The 9,093-nt window shown below is 37.3% G+C and overlaps 1 protein-coding gene across 1 annotated transcript in view; it reads left to right on the top strand.

Moving 5' to 3' along the window:
• Nucleotides 1-305: 305 nt before the first annotated feature.
• atp13a3 (ATPase 13A3) overlaps nt 306-9,093 on the top strand; it is a 31,532-nt gene continuing 22,744 nt past the window's right edge. The window contains exons 1-2 of the mRNA XM_030727530.1: nt 306-504; nt 7,729-7,809. The gene's annotated coding sequence lies outside the window, so the exon portion shown is untranslated. The remainder of the gene's footprint in view (nt 505-7,728; nt 7,810-9,093) is intronic.

The following is a 9,093-nucleotide window of genomic DNA, read 5'->3' as shown; positions in this document are numbered from 1 at the left end:
TTAATCACTTATTCTTGAGTAACTCAGGCTCGGAAATAACAAGCAAAAAGCTGTACTTCCTTACACCGATTTTGTGGCTGCGGTATACTCTTGAGCCATAATTTCATCCCTGTTACCTCACCATTACGTATCTCTTTTTTTTTTTTTTAAATGTAAGGTGTAGATGTAAAACGTAAAGCACAAGGCAGTGGATAAGCTCCCCTTTGCAGCTGTAATAATATTTACTCTGAGGGAAAAGGGATTTTTTTCGCATGACGTCACGAAGGATGCGTCACTTCCTGCCGTCAACATAGCCAGTTCAGGCCAGTTCACCGTTGTAGTACTCAGTCTGTCCCACTGAGCTGTCAATACACGGCAACCCTCCACACTGCCCGTCTGCCGCGACAACATTTTTCTAGTCAACTCAGCCCGTTTTCCTCTTCAGCGACGTTTTTCTTCAGATAACAGCTACTTTCTCCTCACTATGACTCGAAGGTGATCTTCAGCGTGTCCAGGTGGTTCTGGGTGAGTGTGCCCTCCTGAAATATGTGTGCGGTTTTTGCCTTCATCGCTGTCATCAGTATCACCCATGTGTCTGTCATGATCCAGCGCGGCTAACGCTAAAAGCGGTAACGTTAGTAGGTAGCTAGCTGGTGCGTGTGCGGACGTCAGCCTCATCCTTCCCGCTGCAGGGGTGGAAAATCACCACAATTGCTTTTGAGATATACTTCTCCATTTGGCAGCGATTAAACTGGGGGGGCTCAACAGTGGAGGACGCATGGACGTTGTTTTTAAGCTAGTCAGGCTAACAATGAAACTTAGCTAATATTAGCCAGCTAGCAAACATCCACTTATCTACATCTCTGAAGCACTTAAGTGAATACCTGGGATTGTATCCAGGATTTTTTTTTTAAACAGCATTTTAACCTTGAGCAGTTTCGTTGGGGAGCACCTAGTGATATGTCATCTTAACAATAACTATATAAGCAAGCGTATACCCTTAACGTTGCAAACCTGTTCAGGTGGCGGTTCATTCCGATTGCGCAGTTGTGGTGGCTTAGTTAAGATTTTGTTGTTGGTGTTGTCCAGGTAACATTTCATTAGAATAAGAAGTACAGCTGTAGACTCCTTATGCCACAGGCCCTGCAGTTTAATGCATCCCAAACACCTGCTACGCTGCATCTTTGGAGTAATTTGTAGCATTGTAAAAGTTAATACACTTGCAATAACGTCAGCGGACGTAAATAACCTAATAAAATAACTATAAACACTACCTACAAAACGTCCCAACTTTTACAAGACTTATTTGACTAATCGTTTAATAGTATTTGATCACAGGTCTCTTGAAAGGCCTCCAATGGAAACGGCATTTGATATATGTACATTATTGACAATAAGCCAAATGTTCTGTTGGACGTGAGCTGTATTTAATTTTTTGTCAAAGATACAAGCAGGATGCACATGACTTGACATTCATTTTTTTAATTATGTGATAAGTTACAAGAGTGAAAAGTGCGAAAGAATTGAATTGGTGGAAAAACTGTTCACTGTTACATCCAAACTGAAATATAAAGTTGTTGTGACTGAGCCAGTCAGTCATTAGGTAGCTGGACTGACACCCTTGTGATGGACAGAATGGGTCATCTATTTGAATTTAGCACAGGTCGTATTTTTAGTGGTATTTGGTATTATTTTGGTTAAAATAAAAAAATTTGTCAGCATTCACTAAACCTACCCTTTTACTTGTGCCTGTTTGCTGTTATTTGTAAAGCTGGCCTTGGACACATTTTTGTCCCACTTGATGAGAAGTTTTTAAGTTTTGCAGCAAATTCTAAGTGTGATTGCACTTTGGACTTTCAACATGCCCTCTGGCAAACATTAGCACCAAAGATTCTTCTTGTGGCTCCTACAGTGATACCTTAACCCTCTTTACATAGTACCATATTAGCTGCGTGCATGCCCGGAGTACATATTTGAGGCCTTGTAGCTGTGATGCTTTACATTTTGGATTATCATTCTCTTCATTTTTTTTGTACCCTTTGCTAATTGTTAATTTTCATTGACAGTTTTGCAAGTTAGTTTCAAATACTTATTCATTTTGATGATGCGGGTGTTGCCAGATAATTGACTTGCCAACTGTCGGGTGTATAAATAACCTTGTCTAACTGACCAAATGTGGACTGTTGGTATAAGACTGCCTTAAACTAGAAAACTGCGCACTTCAAATGGCAAGTTTTGATGAAGATTTAGATCGTGCAATAAGGTACAAGTGTTTGGTATTTTTGCTGAATGGTTTTAAAGAGCTACAAAGAATATGTTTATGTCTGTGATCTAACAGGAGCTTTCTTGCTTTTCTGTTCACCCAGTTCTACCAAAAAAAAAGTTTAAAAAGGCTGTAGAGGAAAGTCTCGCTATGCAAGATTATATTTAACTTAAATCACACCTTAATTATAAAGGGATGTTTTCCTTTTAACTTGAAAAGATTGGCATTGATGGATGCACTGATCCTGTATTTGGATCAGATAGAGGTCCGATCCAGACTAATAGTACTAGTTCAGGAATCCGTAACTACACACTTATACTGTGCTGGAATGAGATGAATTTAAATAAATTAAGTGCATAACAAATGCATCTTTAAATTTTTTTTTATTTCATTTATTGTCATTTATTTTATTATTCATTTCAGTCAGGATATCAGTGTATAAACCAGATTCATACAGAAGACTGAATCCCAATCTCTTCCTCAGAGAGCGCTTTTCAGTTCAACACTGGCATTGAAGTTTTACCGAGGCTAGGGTACCGGCATTGTATCCGAACTAGAAGAAGTTGGATGGGAGCACCCTGAGCTGGTGAAGATTTCAATAATTCAGACTGCTGGCTGCTATTTGGATACAGATATATGTGACTGACATACTCGGGTAAAAAAAAAAGTCATCAAATGATAAGAAAGTTGTTTGACTTTAGTGAGCTGATGCAGATCATTTTAAAACATGTACTGATAAAATTCCAGTTTGTTTGTGTCTCAACAGATATGAAACTTGCAAAGTAATTATTGTCTATTCACTTTTCTGTTTATCTGTTAACAGAGCCAATCTTACTGACTTTGTCCGTGTCTTCAATATTTCTACAGTGGATTTTAAGAAGACATAATTAGTAAGCGTAGCTTTAATGACAATATGACCTTTAAATTGAGAAGAGTGATTTCCATTCTTTTAGTTGTTCTATCAGACGAGACCTTGAGCAATAAGAGATTCAGATGTAAGGTGAAAATGTAATTCTTTATTATTATTTTATTCCATAATAATTTGCCCTCTTGTTCCAAAATAACAAGAAGGGGTGTGTGTGAATAACATAGCTGTATAGTAATTTCTCAGTCTGTTCATCTTTGGATGGGTAAATTTGCAATTTTATTTTGCATGCACTACAGCCAGAAAAATGTTCAACAGTTTAGTCAAAGAGCAGTCTGCCTTTAGTAAAAACTGCAGCTGAGAGGATTATTAGATGTATTTGTCAAAATGCATTTGGAATTGAAGAACTGAGAAGCTAACTTGCCCTTTTCACCCTTGGACTTTCCTCTTCTCTGTGAGGGAGCTTGAGGTCTTGTCAAGCTGAGCATTTGGAAGCGGGTTAGTTTTAAGAAGTGCGTTGCCAGTATTCCAGTGTTCTTTGAGCCAATGCCCAAAGGCTTTTTACAGGTGAGCTTGAACACATCAACCTACGATGCCAGTGTTAATTCAGAGTGGAGATGTGAAATATCTTGACATGGTAAAAGTCCTTTCAGCAGCCCAGCGCTGCTTGATATGGGAACCTCAGAGCAGTGTGACAGAGAAACAGATCTTTCTAGTGTTGGTATAGTAGTTTGCCTTCAGTAAGACCATGACATGTAAGTGAGCCACATAAGCAAACGTGAGAATGCTTTCAATGAAAATAGGAACAACTGTAAAATTTAACAGACTAGTGCAAACCTGAGAATAGCAATGTCAGGTTGATTAAGACTTTACTAAAGATTTTTAAGGCTTTAAATGGCAAACTGAGGTCATTAAAAAAAAGTTTGACATCTTTACAAGATCCCTTGTACAGCATTAGAGTGTTGGTTTTCAGGTGATTTTTGGACATGTATGACAGAGCATCATTTGCAAGTTGTTGACTCTAGCTTGCATACTGAATTGGCAGAAGCTGTCTGCATCAAACAGCTCATGAGTGAAATCCAGATACAGCCCTCCTCACAAGGGTTCTTCAAGAAATTTGATTATATTAAAAGACCATATATTAGCTTTTTTCCCTTAACTTTTCACATACTTAGTTGAAATACTAAACACATGTTAACAGCACCATTTTCAGTGACACCTCTAATCCACCCTGCAGTAACACAGCCTCACACTTGTATTTACATTGTGAACGTTTCAGGTTTCCTAAACTGATGTTGCATATCAAGAAACAAATCTGAAGTCTGACTTTTTTATTACCAATACACTTATGAACTACTGACTGACACTTGACTGCTTTGCTGCTGACACACAGCCCAAAGACTAGACTGACTGGATCATACAGTGTCACTACTGACAGTTATTCTCCTAACCTGTTTTTCTTAGGAAGTTAGAACAAGCGTAATAAAGTTGAGCTGGTGTTACATCCAAGGTGTTACATCCATATAGGAAAAATATTTCTCATTAAGAATCATTGTGTGTCAGTACACAGCGACACGAAATGAAAAGCACACTTTTAAGCAATTTTACTGTTAATCCAAGATCATGTGGTCAGACTTAAACTTTAGCATACTTTTGATCTTGAGGATTAAAGTTTTTTTCCAGCCTTTTCCCTCCAGTATTTTCTTAGCATAGGGAAGAAACCTGAACTGTTTTTCTCTTTCACTCTGTGAACTCCCTTTTCACCTGACATTGATGACAATGGCATGTCATTTCAGCCATTTAATCACAGTTTTGTTTGTTTGCTTCTGCAGTAAAGAGAAAAGGTTTGATTTGTATATGATTTGAATTTAATTCACTTTAAAACTAAGCCAGTTTTCCTAGTTTTACTTGACACCAGTTTTTCAAGATACTTGACTGAAGGTTTCTTTGAAAAGCATGCTGAACTTGGAACAGGTCCTCTGAGTTTTGGCAGTCCTCTGTCTTAGGACATCCATGATGTTGAGACAAGCAGGTAGAGATACCATCTTTTGCAGGGCTAATTTTTCTTCTCACTCGAGATACTTTTGTATAACTTTAGCTGTGTTTTTCTGGTAGACGTCTTATTGCTAAGTGAATTTGACATTTCTGCTGTGATTATAACCATAATGTTTCAGTTCTTTTAGGATTACACAGGTATTGGCATTAATTCTGTTGTTGATTCTTGGTGGTAATCCTTGTTGTTCTTCCTTTATTTAAGAGGATTCAAATTTGATTTGAACATGTGAGATAGAAATGAAACCTAACATTTTGTAACTAGTGACCAGATTGATCAGTTACAGTTTTATTGCATTGTGGTTAAATTGTGTGTACCCCCTTGGTACCATGTGACCATTTGCTGGTACTAATGGCCATGCTGCTAGCTAACTGTGACGATCCGTTCTGGTAGCTAACAGCAGAAATTTTTCACCCGGTGGCACGGTACCTCAGCATAGTGTAGTGTCGGGAAATCAGGCCCTAGCTAGAACCCTGTTAAAAGTTGTTTTGTTCTTCATGCCTTGGTGAATCTGCTCTCTATGCGTGAATGTAAGCAGGTTAGGATTTTTATTCATTTATTTGTTTATTTAAAATTTTATCTGGTGGTGAGCTCTAAAGGCTGGCTAAAGAACTCTTTTAGTCTACACAGGGGAAGAAGGGCAGGTAGTCAAAGAGTTCTAGTAAACCCAGTAGCTACAATGATAAATGGCATGACTGGCTCATGATAGGGAACATAGTTTGGCTTTAATACCCAATGAGTAGGAGGGGAAGTGATAAAGAAAGCGCATTGAGTGCAGAGTATGAGCAACAAAACACTTTTTCCTCCAAATGCTTCCATGAATTATAGACTTATGTCATTAGGTCATGGCTCATTGTTCACATTTTCCTTTTTGTCTAGTGTGTTGAAGAACAGGACAGAAAGGGAAAGGAGTATATGTCTAGTCTTGTTATTTATTTGTCTCTTTGCTTTGCTCATGTTCAGGTTTCAAAGATAAAATCTATGAAGTGCCTGAGCATTATCAGCATAAAGGAGTGTTTTTAATGAAATCTCACATGAAGTGAATCTTTGACCAATAATCATTTACTGTTTAAAAAAAAAGAAAGCTACATTAAAGCAGCAATAATTTTCTAGATGCTTCTCATCTGCAGTCATGTCCTTTGGTTTATGTAAATAGATGTAATTGGCTCCAAAGATTTTGATGACATACTTTAGTGTTTTCTAACTTTTTTATTCATTCAGTGACTGAAAAAAATTGAACAGAATAACAGAGAGAAAAGTTGGTATTTGTGGCAACCCACTTTTGTAGACATTGTTTCTGTCATAGCCATATATGATGGTCCATTTGCTGACTTTAATGACTGCAAATTTAAGCCATTCACTCTACCATCAAATACATAACTACACAATACATAACTGTATTGTGTCTGTATAAACCACTGGGCTGTGTAAAAGCTATACATGATCATAGATGCTTTAGGATTAAGATAGCTTTTTATGATTGTACCTCTGTTTGTTAATACATTTATATTAAGTGGTTTTTTTTTCATTTCATGTTATAGTTTCTTTGCAGGAACCCTGATGATTGTCATGCGTAATCTTGTTTGAAAAAAGATCAACAGCTGCTTCATGTTTAATTTCTTTCCCCAAGCAAACATTGCTTATTAATACAATGGCAGACTAATCAAATAAGAGACAACAATGTGGCTTTAGGCTGGGCTCAAGCAATCTATAAATATCTGTGAAATCATGCTGGCTCCTGGAGGCCTCACACAGGGTCCTCAATGTTCTATTAAGAATGCTAGTTTCTCCTGTCATTCTCATATTCCAAACAGGAGGTATACCTTATCTGCTGTTCAATCAGTATGTGTAATTTTTCTCTTTGGAGTCGGGGAGAAAAGGCATGTCTGTGGGGGTGGAATATATTGTCTATTGTCACGATTATCTGATAAGCAAATTGCTTGTCATCCTGATACCTGAAGTACTGGTATTCTGTAGTCACTGCTTGAAATAATTACTGGTCAAGCAAGTGAAAATAAAAGGGCCATGTTCAGTAGGGGCCAGGATTAGCAACAACAGCAGTCCTCGGGACCTGATGTAAAAAAGGTTGGAGGCCATGGTGCACTGTCAATAAGAAATGAATGAATGACAAAATGCAACTAACTAAATGAACGCTTATGCTACACTGTAAAATTCTTGAAAGTCTGTTATAAAATAAACAAGTCAAAAACTTCTATTAAATTAAGTACAACATCATAATTAAAAACTCCACAAAGCAATGCTGCCTTTCTGTCTTTGCGTCAGCTTTGAGGACATAGCCGTCTTGTATGAACAGACTTCTTATTTGGTCTTCCACAGTGCTCCCAATTTAGTTTTTGGACTCTGATCTCAAGCTGAACTTGAGACATTTTACTCATTTCTGTTTAATTTCTTAACTTAAAAAAATCACAATGTTGTCAGCACAGCTGGCAGTCAGACTAAATGAAATGATCAATAGTGATCCAAATCCTGTTAATTTCTGGAAATCTGTTTTAATGTGCATTGTTTGACTTCATTTTTATTTTTTTTCTCTTGGATTTTTCCATCCAGGGTTCCAGGTTAGTGTGGTTAGAGAGCAAGCTAACTGTGGGGAGAAGGACCGCCTGGGGCATTTTGTCCCTGGCTCTCAAGGTAGGTGCACGTAAACCTTTGTTAAGCATGACTTTGCTAAAAGACTTAAGCGATTTAGTCAGTAAATCACATTATGTTTCTGAAATTTGGCTAGGCATGCTTCAATATGACTCAGTTGATCACCCATGATAATGGGTAATTTAGTTATGTTCCACTTGTTGTGGTTTTCAGCGTCCGATTTATCCACAGCATCCACAAAAATCCTCATTTTAAGCCACAATGTTAATCTCCAGGGGTTAATTGCACAACACATATGCTGACCAGCTACTGTTTTACTTCATGAATTAAGTAAATGGAAAGCAACATTATCAAAAAGCATATTTTCTTTCTCCATGTTACAAAGCAAAGTGTTCTGTTGTTTATGCCATTTTAGCAAAATTTCAATCAGGTTATCAGGACTTTCTTTCATTCTCACTCATATATGTGCTGTGTTCATATTGTTTTTCAGTATTTCCATACTCAATTAATATATACTGATTTATTTAGTTAGTTTTTGTGACCACTCACATTCCTGCAGATGGAAAAAAAAAAACTTGTCCTTAGCTTGAGTTAACATGTCACATATTGGTACTTGAGTCATAAAGAGGGATAAGTCATAAGGCTTTAACTGCTGTTGTCTGTTTGGAACCTGTCGTTTGAGGTTACCACCCTCTGTTATCTGAATAGACTGTGTAACAAGCTTGGTTTCAGTAACCGCACAAACTTGATACTTTGTGATCCATTTTGGCTGCCATTTTCATTGGGATGTTATGTCATCATTAAGATAATTTTTAACACAAGACAGGCTTTTGTTTGAGGGATAATGCTGTGCCAGCAGAAAAAGTCTTAGATTACTAGTAAAATAAATGATAAGCATGATTGAATTTAGTAATTTAGAGAAGGCTTTTGATATTCTTTATCATGACTTTCTTATGAGGTTACTTGAAATATTTGGTTTTGATGGCAAGTTGTCCCAGGTGTTGGATGTAAGCTGTGTTGTTTGACGGTTAGCAAACCAGACTTATGAGTGTAAACAGAGGTGTGCCACAGGGTTCTATTCCAGGATCCATTTATATTCAAAATGATCAAATGACTTAGGCGTATCATTTATAATAGTGCAAAGCACTGTGCATTTAGCAGCACTCCTTGTTGCCAAAGGCTTTTGTACATCAGCCTTTAATTAATCTTAAATTGTTGTTAAGCTAAATGCATGCAGTTTTCTAGAAAGATGGCTAAAAGTTACATTGTAATGACACCAACTGAAAGACCTTCTTCTTACACATACCTGGGCTTCTCTGGCAGTGA

Source organism: Archocentrus centrarchus, chromosome 4, assembly GCF_007364275.1.
Source record: "Archocentrus centrarchus isolate MPI-CPG fArcCen1 chromosome 4, fArcCen1, whole genome shotgun sequence".
Lineage (NCBI taxonomy): Eukaryota > Metazoa > Chordata > Actinopteri > Cichliformes > Cichlidae > Archocentrus > Archocentrus centrarchus.
Note: the sequence above shows the minus strand (reverse complement) of the source record. Positions and strands in the feature narration are given on the sequence as shown.